Source organism: Emydura macquarii, unplaced genomic scaffold (assembly GCF_026122565.2).
Source record: "Emydura macquarii macquarii isolate MOO-44397 ecotype Brisbane River unplaced genomic scaffold, CSIRO-AGI_Emac_v2 contig_2863, whole genome shotgun sequence".
NCBI lineage: Eukaryota > Metazoa > Chordata > Testudines > Chelidae > Emydura > Emydura macquarii.
Window position 1 is genome coordinate 3,351,803 of NW_027133000.1, and position 13,322 is coordinate 3,365,124.

The 13,322-nt window shown below is 38.0% G+C and overlaps 1 long non-coding RNA gene across 1 annotated transcript; it reads right to left on the bottom strand.

Annotated features, from left to right (window-relative positions):
* Positions 1–6,511: 6,511 nt before the first annotated feature.
* Positions 6,512–12,482, bottom strand: LOC137166507 (uncharacterized). Its single transcript, XR_010923721.1, has 3 exons — positions 12,427–12,482; positions 9,397–9,435; positions 6,512–7,813 (listed from the first exon to the last, which is right to left on the bottom strand). It is a non-coding gene; the product is annotated as an uncharacterized lncRNA (long non-coding RNA).
* Positions 12,483–13,322: the final 840 nt, after the last annotated feature.

Below are 13,322 nucleotides of genomic sequence, written 5' to 3' on the forward strand. Positions count from 1 at the left end.
TCTGAGAGACTTGACAGATCACAGGAAAACTAGATTCATGGCTCTGGTTAGAGATGCCATAGCATGGGCTGGCTCCCACTCCAGAAATGAGAATTGTGGTGGACCACAGCTCAGTTTGCTAATTATCTGGCCATAGGGCAGCAGCAATATCGTAAAAGCTATCCTTCCCCATTGTGGAAGCGAGCCAAATACAGGCACAGAGGTGCTCCTGCTCCCTCCCCTACTTTGCCTTTCTTTCATTCTAGCTTCTGCTAATGCCACAGTCTAGCTTGTACACTTCATCTGGCCACAAAGCAGGGGGCAGAATGGTAATGTGACTGGAACAGAGACTTTCAGTTGATTCAAAACCTGAATTTGTTAATGTCTATGGCATTATGCCAAGCCCATTTGTTTCATCCATTTTGCCTGAGGATGTAAAGAAGGGTAGGGTGATAGTTCTGAAAGTCCCTTTATTACCTCATATGTTTTAACTTGTTTTAACGTGCACAAATAACTTGTAATGGGAGCACACTAAAAATTAGAAAATAAATATAATAAGCAACGAGAACTCATGTCTTTCTCAAATACCTGTCCTGCTTTTGCAAATAAAATGGGCACTCTTATGATTACATATAGCCACCCAAATCCTGCCAGGTGCTCCCAGCGGGCATAAGGGGCATGTATTATTCCTGCACTCAAAAGTACAGGCTGCTCTGCAGGCCTTTCACAACAGTGTTAGCAGAACATAGGGATCAGTGCAGTTGGCCTGCTGTACCGCCCTGATTACAACACCTGTGTACAGGGTCCCAAACGGTTCCCTGGACCAGAATAAAAATAAATCTTGAGAGCAGAAAATCTTTGGTCGCTTTGCCAACCACCTGTTTGCCTTGAAGCAGTAGGTCTATACTTTGTGTGTGTGAGATCCTTCCACTCCTCTCTGGGAATGCCTTACTTAGCATGTTTGCTGATGCCATGGGTTGGCTGTTAATGTTGTGAGATTGCCTGCAGCAGACAGGAAAGAGGCTCTTAGTGTCACTGGTGCATTACTCTGTCCTGTTGTTTAGGTATGGTGACTGGTGTGTACTACTTTCAAATTTGATTGTATTCTTTCTTTTGTCTCCACTCATTCATTTTAGTGGATAATGCTTGTCAGTGTGGTGACTAGGCTGTAGAACTCAGGTCCGGTGCAAGGACCACTGAAGCATTGTACTGTGTGCAAAATGGAGGTAATAACCAAGGACTGAGCTTTAAAGCAATATGCTGGAGAAACATTTTGGTTTATTAGGAAAAGCATGGGATGAGCACACAATAGGATCAGAGTTCTGGTCTCAGCCCTGCCTTACATCTCCTGTGTAACAATGGGCAAGTCATTTAACCTCCATGTGCCAAATTAATCTCATCTGTGAAATGGAGCAGCATTATTTTTTCTATTCCTTTAGGAGCATGTGGTGTCATTCAATTAGACTGAGAACAGAGATTTAAAGCTTACAAAGAAGTGAGAATAGAAGTCATGACCTCACCCCTCTCAGCTCTGTATTAATTCCCCCAGGCCACGCAGGGATTCTGGTGAGGAAAGCAAAAAGAGAAGGAGTCCTTTAATTAGACCTTGGGTTTTCCAAAAACATCTGGAAAGTTGTCTCAGCCAGTTTGAGTAGTTTCCTACACACACAGTGCTTTGTTCCTTAGGTGTACACTTAATCAACTCAGCAGAGTTCTATTTTGCATGGTGCAATTTTTGAGTGTTCATAATTCAGTCAAATCAAATCAACTGCTGCCAGAACAAGACTGTGTGTTTCACTGAGGACTATTTTCCATGCAAAACTGCAACTTTCAAACAGTCATTTTGACTGTAGGGCTGTTAAAAATAGGATCCAAAATGTTATACATGGAAATGCGTTTTTTTTCAGTCTCCCCTCTCCCTCAAAGGGTTGAAATGTTTTTTTGCTAAAACTTTTCACAACCAAACATTTCTCTTTAGGAAAGAGAAGCATGGAAAATCTCAAACACCAGAACCCTCCAGGAGCATGTCTTACAAAGCTATGTCTGTCCAAAAACAGGGCTCTAAAACTGAAACATTTTGCAAGTTTAACAACTGTGATTACTGCTGCTCCAACTACACTAGTTGTTTAACAAAATTACAGCTGTTTCACCACAGGCCACATCTCTCTCTCTCTCTCTCTCTCTCTCTCTCTCCTGTTTATGATGTGCCATAAACAGCTTAACGTAAGACTGTTTCTCAACCTTTTCAGGTTGCCGACCCTTCATTTGAAGTAAAAAAAACCAAAAAAACTGACTCTTACAGAAAATTTAGGGGGTGGAAGGCTGCAAAAATTTATCAAGCACAAACCTATATAATTGATTTGTGGTGTTTTGAGACAGTGACAGAAAATACTTAATCTTGAAGAGTAAAGGTATGGAAGAGCAGGATTTTTGGTTAGACTGTACTAAATTTTTCAACACCTCATGGCTCCCCAGTTGAGAAACACTGATGTAAGAGGAATCATAGCTGGTCTGAATACTAACTGGAGGGATCAGCACGGTAGTTCAAGCTACAACACAGTAAATACATTTTTCAATCCAGACACATTAGAACAAATTTTTTCAACACTGAGAACTTTATAACTATGTAAATCAGCATCAATTATTGGATTAATATTTTAATAATTACACACTTTTTACATTATGAAAATAAGTCATAAATAGTGTAAAAATAATTCTGAAGATCAACTTCGCACAAGCTAAGACCAAAAACTCAAGTACAAAACTCAAAAAAAAAAAAAAGAAAAAAACTAATATTAACTGAAAACCAAGGAGAAACTTTCAAAACAAAACCAAAACCATGCTGTTTGATCTGGTTCAAGTAAGTCAGAACCAGAGGCCACAACAAAGTGTAAATAACAAATTTAAATGAATTATTTAAACATTGCAATTATTTACACTACTCGGCAAAACATATTTGGTGCTGTTCTTTACAGTGATAAGACACTCCAAATAGTTGTAGCGGAACTGATTACATGAGGCTGACTCAATGTTTTCCCAAAAGCAGTGTAACTCTTACCAAATTACTTTTCATTGCATTTTCATCTCCTCTACTGTACTTGCAAGAGACCAGTTGCAATACAAAAATAACTGCACTTACAGATGAAAAAAGTAAAAAATACAAATAAAAATATATAATATTTTCCAAAGGAAAAAAGTCAGATACATACATCTTTAAAAAAATGTTACTAGGCGCATGATATATTTTCCCAAACATGTACAATAATATAAGAATATTCACATAAATGTTAACAATATGTAAAACATTCTTCTTTTTCAAACCAACCTCTTCAATAATACTTCAGAGACAAGTGCAAGTACCAATGGTATCTGGGAAATTCATACAATTTCTTGGTTAAACAAATAAAACACTAAAGGTCCCAGGTTGGGTAAGGCCCCCTGTTCTCCAAAGAAAGACAATTATTTCTAAGCAGCATTAACTTGATATATTTAAAATTACAAAACAAACACTCCAGAAGATTCATTACTTTTAACATGTTACTCCACAAAAGTAGAATCTATGTTCAAATTCTATCAGAAATGAAGGTGGCAGGCACTTGTTTGCAATGTCATTTAATGTATCCAACCACCATGTAAAATACTTCAATAGCTGAAGGTTTGAGAGACTCTGTTTTCACATTACTGTAATATTGATTCATAAAATAAAGTTGCCATAAGAAAGAAGACAATCAGATGATAGGCTTATTATTTTAATGGCCCCAGGAAAATAAATCAGTATCCACAACCACTAAACTCCATGCTTGCTTCTGATGTGTCTTTGCAGAGATCAGTTCTTCTGTGAGATACTTTTTTTTTTCTTTGTGAAAACTGAAGTGTTCTCCCTGGGTAAAATGTACAGATACAGATTTACAGATACATAGGTATGATGGACAAGTAGTGGAGATAAGGAAGTTTGAAAGAAAATGTCAAGTTCTACATGTCCTGTAGGAGCTTATTCACTTTCAGAAAAGTGAAATCATTCCTGCACTCACAGTCCCATTGAAGTCAATGGAATTTTTCTCATGTTTAATAATACCTACCTCTTGTATAGTGCTTGTCATTAGTAGATCTAAAAATACTTTACAGAGGAGGTAATAAGTATCATTATCCCCATTTTACACATTGGGAAACTGAGGCACACAGTGGAGTAACTTGCCCAGTTGCACAGGTGGGAACAGAATCCAGGGATGAAATCCTGGCCTGACTAAGATAATGGAATGACTCCCATTCATTTTAATGGGGCCAGGATTTCACCCCATGTCCTCTGATTCCCAGCCCAGTGCATTAGATTTCACTGCCTGCCCTTAAGGGATTAAGGACTACTTGCAGGCAGGGTTGTAGTACGTCCCAATGTCGTCATCAGACAACAAATACACACCAGTATCAAATTTGTGTGCATTCAGTATTATAAAGCTTATTCCATTTTCAGTTTTTCATACTGTGCATAATCCTGATTCTTTTTAAGCTATTAGAGTACGTATGCTTTTTATGGATGCAGACAAGCTGGTTTGACTTCTTTCAAACTTTTTCATAATACTTTTATGATATACAGAGAAAACACATACAAACAGCTGGATGCAGAGTCATTCTGCCTCACCAGATTGTCAGACAGTGACATCAAAATCACCAATAAGTTTAAAAAAATATATTCAAAGAAAAATAACTTATCAATGTTGTGAATGAATGTGTCATGCTTTACTTTGTAAAAATGAGGTTTCAAAGCATCCTGTAAGAAAGTTCTCCCCTCTCCCACGAACAACTAACTTATGAAAATAAAGACAAAGGCCACTGTTCAATGTGACTTCACTACACTTAAGGTAGATACACAAGATTGGTACCAAACAAATACTGAAAATCCTAAACAAAGGAACAAGAAATAATCACAAAACAAAGCTAGGGATATAGAACTTAAATAAATTCATGTCCTCTACCCATTTTTACAGCTGAAAAGTAGATGAACCACTGCTTCTGCATGTTCACAAATTAAACAAAGCAAATGATATCTATTGGAGGAATGCTACTAAAAATGTAATAACAAAATGGGTGGTTCAAACCAAAGCTGCACCATCAAACAAAAAAATGACATAATAGCACCAAAAACAATTGTTTTTAAACTAAATATGTTGCAAGTCTTCAGAGGGTGCTTTTCATTATGAAATATTCAACTTGAGCTGCTTTGTCTGTACTACATATCAATCTTTTTCTAAATACTGTTCAGCTTCCCCATACAATAAAACTTTGCATGCTGTAGGCACCTTTTCAATACCACTTAATATATATAATATATATATATAACTGGCCTAATCTGACCGATAAGAATGATAACACTGAATGTCTATTGATGAGACCCTGTCATTTCAGTGGAATGATCCTTTCTGACATTAGCCAAAGTGGATGCTTTAAAGAAACCAAAACACCCATTAATGGACAGCAGAAGCATTCTTACCTGAAAGGAGCAAAAATAAGGAATTTGTTATTTACTTTTTAAAGTTTACATATATGTATTTTATAGGCCCTGTTACACCAGTGCTGAATTTTGCCCTGTGTTTGTCACCAATACTATCGACAGAACTATATGTACTGTGATATCTCACACTAGTGATTGGAAGCCTCAAGTATAGGAACTAAGGCTCAGTTTTTCTTGTTTATAGAATAAGTCTTCTAAAGTTGATGTCAAATCAGTTACAGCAAAAAATATTGGGGAGATAAGGGACAACATACATTTAACAGTTCTCTAGGCTGGTGCTAACTCCTTAAAATGACTTGCTTTCATGGGCACTTCCAAGTTTTTGCTACCATATTCAGCGTGCTAACACTCACTTATTCTGTAAACATAGACCGTTATGAAGAACATGTATATAGCCTGATTTTTTCACTTAAACTAGCTGATTAGATGCTTATGTATGTTCCCTTTTTACCTTAGCTAAATTACATAATATATATTAAGTGGGCAAACTTTCTGATTAGAAGATAGGAATTACCATACTGGACCAGACAATAGACGGTCTAGTCCAATAACTTTCTTAAAAACTTTGTGATCATCTCAATATGCACAACTATTTGAATAAATCTAAAAAGAATTTGCATCCACCAAACAAAACTATTTCATACAAATCTCTTAATCTGACCACAAATGCACCATAAGAAGACTCAAAACTGTAACTGAAACAAATTCTCAGGTAGGTTCAAACTACAAAATATGCACCAATTCAATGTTTCCAGTAATCAAAATGCAGAGGAACAAAACATAGTCTCTGCTTCTCTTGTGTACTAGTCACTTGATCAGAAATGGAAAAATAATTACCTTTATACAGTGTATTGTGACCTACCATCCAATGATAATCACTTGGGCTCACTCCTTTTCTACATTCTTGGGGCAGCCATGACTAGCAAAATCATTGCAATTGTAGAAAAAGAACCATGTGAATAAATCAGCTTATGAAAGTAAAATTAAATAACTTTTTTTCCCAATATAAAGCCTTCAAAGACTCTAAAAATAGATAATACTGAAACAAGAGAAACACATGATGTGAAATGCTTCCTTCAGAGCCTAAGTATTTGTCATAACCAATCTGAAAGAGGCCACTGAAATGAATCTTCCACAAGTTTTGAAAGCTATGGTTAATTTTTTCATTTTTTCCCCATAAAATACAAGTGCTGTGTAATTTAAATTGGATAATCCAAAAACCACACTACAGTACATACATATTCCATCAGTTTCATTAGTCCATAGGAGAGTGTTCCAAGACATCCCCATTGCCAAGAATGCTTTCCTTTAGCAACCCAAAAATACAATATGTGGGGCACATATTGTGTCAGTCCTTGAGATTAGAAGCTTCTCAGCTGATTCAAGTGAGGCCTGCTGTCAAAAGATCCACTTGGCATCTTCGTAATCTTTTCAAACTACTCACAGAGAAAGTCTGGTTTCTCCTTCAAACTTCTTTCCTTCTTGGTTAAACAGTTGATAGCACTTGGCATCTAAACCCATCTATCTTGAATGTCTCCGTGACTGTGAGCAGTGCAAGAAAAACAGATGCTGATCAACAGGCATGACCCTTTTTGACCAAGGAGGAGTGTCACATGACCCCCACAAAACTGGAAGCCGTCCACCTGCAGTTGGAACTGTGTTCCCCAAAAATTCAAGACCTTTTTCTAATCTCCTCTGCTTTATCTCTTTTTGGCAATAAGCCACGGTGTGACTCCCTTGAGATAACAAAAGGAAATAATTCAGAAGTTTGGATCAAAGGTCACAGTGAGCAGCCATTTAGCATGTGGAGTGATCACACGACAAGCAGGTTTGGCACACAATTCATGCTTTTTTTTTTAGTTTGTACAAGCAGGGATGATGACATGAATCAGTGGTGGTGTTTACGATGAATATGGAAGCAAAGTCAATAAACGCCAATGGCAGTTGGTACAGTACTTTTCATAGCATTTAGCTCATATTTGGTCACAATTTCATGTAAACTAGTTCATGGCACTCATTGTCCATGCAGAGCCACAAGCCAAAAATAAAAACTTGCAGAAGAAACTAAATCTCCAAGATTTATCTCTGTATAGATACCTCTATAGAGAGACCAATCTCTGTTTCTGCAGGTTTCTCCTGCAGTTATACATATTGCCTAACCACAGATGTAAGTGAAGGAAATGTACACATGGACTACTGCAAACAAGTAGAAGCAGCTACATGTAAACATATCTCAGACTTGTAAAATAAAATTTCTCTGTTTTCAACTATAAATACAAAAAGTGGAGCATTATACACAACTTCATGCTTCTAAGGTTAGATTCATCACTGCAAAAAGACAAAAAAAGAAACAAATGACCAGGTTAGTAATCTAGTAGCCAAACTTCTATTCCAAGTACATAATCATCGGGCAGAACCCCAAACACCTTTTATTCTCTTAGCCACAAATGTACTTCCAAAAGACCGATAACAGTTGTGGGTTTATTTTTTTTTACTATTGTTCAGTGATGCTGTCACAAATATCTGTAACTTCCTAACCAGTGCCCCTGAATAATTCTTTCTGGGCCTGAATTGCCAATTACCTAAGAATTATAGGCAGATGCTGACCTCTTTTGAGAAGAAAAGCAATACTTAGTGTCCTGGGAGACAAATAGTGACTCCTGTTTACTTCTAGCAACAAGAACATCAATTTGAAACCTGGACAACTTCAAATATGAGCAAAAAATAGCTTCAAGTACTACAATAGCTCCTGAGGTGCTTTGCCTGTTTTGAGAGCCAGAGCTGAAATAGTGCCTCTAAACTGTCAAAGGAGGCACTAGTTAAAGGGAAGCTGCAGGTGTATTAATGATCTTTCTCTACAAGTACAGCTACATTTCTGCACATACATTTTCCCAGCTTAGAAGTGGAATTTTTCTTTTCAGTGTAATTTATACATTGTTTAGGCTTTGCACATAAGGCTAACCCTGCTCTGCTCTGCAGTAGCTGGCTTGAGGGTGTGCAGGTTGGGAAAGGGAAGAGCAGCTCACTGTTGGCGATATATGGTGTCCTGCTCTATAAGGAAGGACAATTCCGTGCCAGCTGCCTCAGTCTGCTGCTCAGAGAGTGAAGTTTATGGCTCCTCTGAGATGGATAACTTCACACCAGGACTCTGTTGCCTGCTTCCCCTGGCTCGGAGGCTAGACTCCCCTCCTGACCCACAGCCCCCCGTTAGCTGATGAGAGTTTGGCCATTGACTTAAACACAGCTAGGATTTCACACATGGTTAATTCTTTCAAATAAATTCATGCAACAGTATGCAGAGGACTAAATATCCTTTCACAGATCAATTTACTCTGAATGCTGCTGTTTTTAAATTTAGCATCCTGAGAGTTCTACTCGCTAAACAGCAGAAATCTTTACCAAAGTAACAATGTTATCACTTAGCATTGCTGTAAATCAGCAGCAAGCACTAATAAAATGCAGCAGCAGCACTTTGGAGGTTGGGAAAGAGGTAAACAGGAAGCAGGATGCACTGTCCCTTTGGATAACCCAGAAAAGTTAAAGCTTGATAGGTCAATATGAACAGTAGAGTAAGACTTTGCCATGCTACTGATGGGCAGATTTGAGACGGTCTCCCAGCTCATGTGCAGGGGCTGAAGGAGATGGCTCTCCATGAAGAAGAATGATAGTTTTTGACTTCCCAGCAACTCAGGTGCCAATTGTTTTAAAATACTGCATAAATCAGTTGTTGTTATAACCCTACGTATTACAAATTCATCCTGCAAATAATATTTGAGGAGAGGTTATATCTTTGTCTGCCGTGTACTGTAAGATATTCTTACAGAAATCAGAATGTGTGAGGTTGAAAGGGTTCTCTTATACCAAAGAAAATGGACCATGCCTCTGTGCAGAAATAATTCAGCATGTCTTACCTTTTGCCAACAGCCAGGCATTGGTAATCCATCTGGTCCCTGTTCCAAGGAGAAAGATAGAAAGTACATAGTTGAGCCTGACAGTATATCTGATGAAACAACCATACCTTCTTAGCTAATGAATAACTCCCACTTCCTAACTAAGAATTCTCTGTCACTTAAGATGAGGAAAATTCCAACATCCAATAGAGGCTGACAGTGTTCACATTGTAAATACATTTAAACTTGCCCCTCCAAAAACAAAAATTTCAAATCCCAACTATAGTGTGCCTAATCACTGTAAGAACTTAAGAATGTAACTGTTAGTTTGTTGCTGTCATGGCAGTATTATCAGGGTTCAAATCAGCTGAGCTGGATTCATAGCCTGCAGAACTAAATATTATTCTAAACTGTATCTATTATTCGTAAGTCCATGAACATTTAGCCATAGATCAGTCGGCATTAGCATATCACATTGTTTTTTTGTCCTCGTACAAAGTTAGCACAAGGATGGGATATTTATATCCAAACTTCAGATGGGAATATTTTCATACACGTTATTTCTTATCTTTTTTCAATGAAAACTAAAGTACTGAACCTACTCATACTGAAATCGGTGGGAGAAGTTTCCATGAGAGTAGGGCACTAAGGTAGAAGCTGACTATTCTATAGCATAGATAACATATGGCTGTCAAGCTACTTGTCATTAGTTGGACTGTGCTAGGTACAACTACTTTAAAATACTCCTAGGACTGTATTCTGTTCTTGCTTAAACCATCTGTGTCCTCAATTTAGCTGTCATGGGACAGATTCTGATCTTAGATGCACAGGTTTTAATGAAGCTATTCCTAATTTACACTGGTGTAGAGGACCGATCCTGTAATGTGATGAGTGCACAGAGTTGAGGGCATTCAGCACCTTACAGTATTGGACTGTAAAAGAGAAGAATCAGACGCCAACCATTTATTAGGTTAACGACAATACTGTTTTATACTTGAATTTCTTATTTGCTCACAAAATTGATAAACAGAGTTTGTGTGTTCTGTGTGGTGGTGGTTTTTTTCTTTGTTTTTTGTTTTTGTTAAGAACTACCTGCTTAGTAGAACAAGAAACAGTGCTGTTTGTTTGAAAGCTTATTCTGATAACGCCTATCTATCCTACCAATAGCAGAACATTTTTCACACCAATGTTGTAAGGATTCTCCAGATATAAATGATACTACAAAGACAAACGCACTTTTAAATTATGAAGGCATGCTTGATTACCCCCCAACAAAATATGAGATATGGTTATCATTAATCAGAAGCAAACAAAATATAACATGGACTATGTACTTCAGATTAAAATTCTGTTGACAGTTTAGATTAGATGCTTTGTACTTGATATAAAACCTACTTAAATTTTAACATTCATCTTTAGAGAATCGTGCTTAGCTAACAAACAATATCAGAACATGCAGATCAAATTTAACTGTCAACAATTAAAAACACCTATTTCTTGAGCCTTTAGGAAATGTGTATGTACTGTTCAATTTTAACTGGAAAAAATAAAGCATACTTAGATTAAAAAAAAATCAGTGTTGCCAGATTGGTACAAGGGAGAGGGGTCAACAAGTAGAATTTTAGTATAGGTGGGAACTTGAATTCATGCTAACACAGAGTGGGGGAGTATTGTGTGTATTGCAGGGAGGTAAGTTCCAAAGGAAAGACCATTAAATTGAAAACGTTAAATAACGAAGACAGTGAGGGTTTGGGCTGCAGACCATTATCTTCTTACAAAGCTCGGCTAAGTTATGTGTTTCAGATTTAAATACTATTCTGATCTATGGGTCCGATCCCCAAAACTTTGTTCTTGGGGTCTAATCGTGCAGATCTGACTCTCACCTTTGCTTATGGCAAAGCCCTATGATTTAACTGTGACAGGTATTTATCTCATTCTCTGCATAAATGGCATCTCGGCTCAATCCTGAAGAAAAGTGCACTCAAAATTCCCACTGATTTCAGCTGGAGTCAAGTGAGCAGAATGGTTTCAGGTGCAGGTTAGGGTGAAACTCACTCCTATGCAGCCAGCCAGTATGAGGTCCCTGCACCACTTGCGCTGTGGGACTGAGAGAATGTATAGTCCTTGTGCTGGCTCTCTGCACAGTGGTGTATTTCATTCTTAGTGAGTAAGGCAAAAGGCATTTTTTGGGAAAAAACAAACAGTGCTGAGGGAAAAATTATATTGGAAGAACACATACTCAAACTACGATGTGATGTGGGAGCAAAATGCTGGGTGTTAGGTTCCAGGTGTTGACAGAATGTTTCTCCTTGATATTGTTAGGATCACTGAAGCAGCTGATTTGTTCATGCACATGCATGTATTATGCGGATAATGTAAAGTCTGCTCAGAAAAACACCACTTTACACTGAGAACGACTGACTATATACAAAGGAATAGCATGCAGGGTTGGTAGGAAAGAGAAATACTGTACCAATTGGCAAGGGGCATCCAGCCCATCCAGGCCTGGCTGGCCTGGCTCCCCTTTTTACCCCTTAATTCCACGGAATCCCTGTTTGTAAAGATTAACTTGCAATGTTACTGACAAAGAAGTGTCTTTGGTATTTTGATTTAGCTGGAGCAAAAAAAATAAAAAATAAAGAGAGACCAAGAGGAGCAAGCTTACAGCAGCAGTGATTAAAATCCTGTGTGGAAATGACCCAGGTGCATTCTCACATCTAAGACCATAACTTTTAAATGGCCCTCCTATCAGGAAAGAACTATTTAGCAGAACAGGTTTCCAATTTGTATACTGACAGATACGTAGCACATACCATGAAAAATATTCCCAAGTGACATTCATTTTTTAAACCTTCAAACTGATAATTTAAACCAAAATGGGAGGCCAAAGAACCACCAAACAAGTCTGTGCTATAATTTGCGGACAAGGAGATGAGGCCTTTTGAACGATGCCAGGTTACACTATAGCTGTGGCTTGTTCCTCTCCTCTCGCTTTATCCCATTATAATCTACAGCAGGAGGATCGATTTCCAATACATGAGTGAGACATACCAATGGGCAAGGTGCATCTAATCCAGGAGCACCCTGTTCTCCTTTCTCCCCTTTAGGCCCCTTTTTGCCTTTCTTTCCCTTTTCCCCCTGTGGACACAATGGTTTGGATAAAACAAATATTTCATTCTTTTGGGTAAAAAAAATATAAATGAAAGAGGTTGGTTTCAAAGCTGTCTTTTTGCCAGTGGAGGGCTGAAAGGACACTTACCACTGTGTTCTGGTTTGGATAGTGCATTATGTGGAAAAATAAATGATAGGATCATAAGTAAGAACTGCACCAATTGGTAATATTGAGCTCTTTTATTACTGTCAGTATTATGAATGATTTGAATCCTAAAGTGAGGTTTGAAATTATAGGCTGACCTCATGATTCAAACTGTTGGCCAGATCAGATCTCTCTCCTTGCTGTGAGTGCTACTGTCTTAACACTGACATTGACAGAAATGGCAAGCTGAAATTTTGTCACTTTCTTTGGGAGCTACAGAGGGAGAGGGATTTCTAGTCAGAGGTGTCTTTGGAACAACTAAACAGAACAATCTAATTTCTGCAAAGGAGGGAAAAATAGTGGGAACAACTGATTCCCGGTGTGACTCCACTAAGCTCAGTGGAGTCACAGCAGGGATAAATATGCCCCAACATGTCCTTTATTACATGGATCTTGCATGCATCATTCCCAGTAGAGTCTGGGCCAAATCCTGCCCTCAGTTACCACCAAGCAAACCCATGGAAGTCAAGGGGATGGCACGGATACCACTCAGAACAGAATTTGGCCCTTCATTTCAAACCCTGCTAAAGGACTCAGAAGATCCAAAGAGCTTGATGCAGAGGTGCTATAAATTTTCCAGAGATCCCTATCTTTCTGTAATCAGAATCTAATGAGTGCTTTCATTTAAATT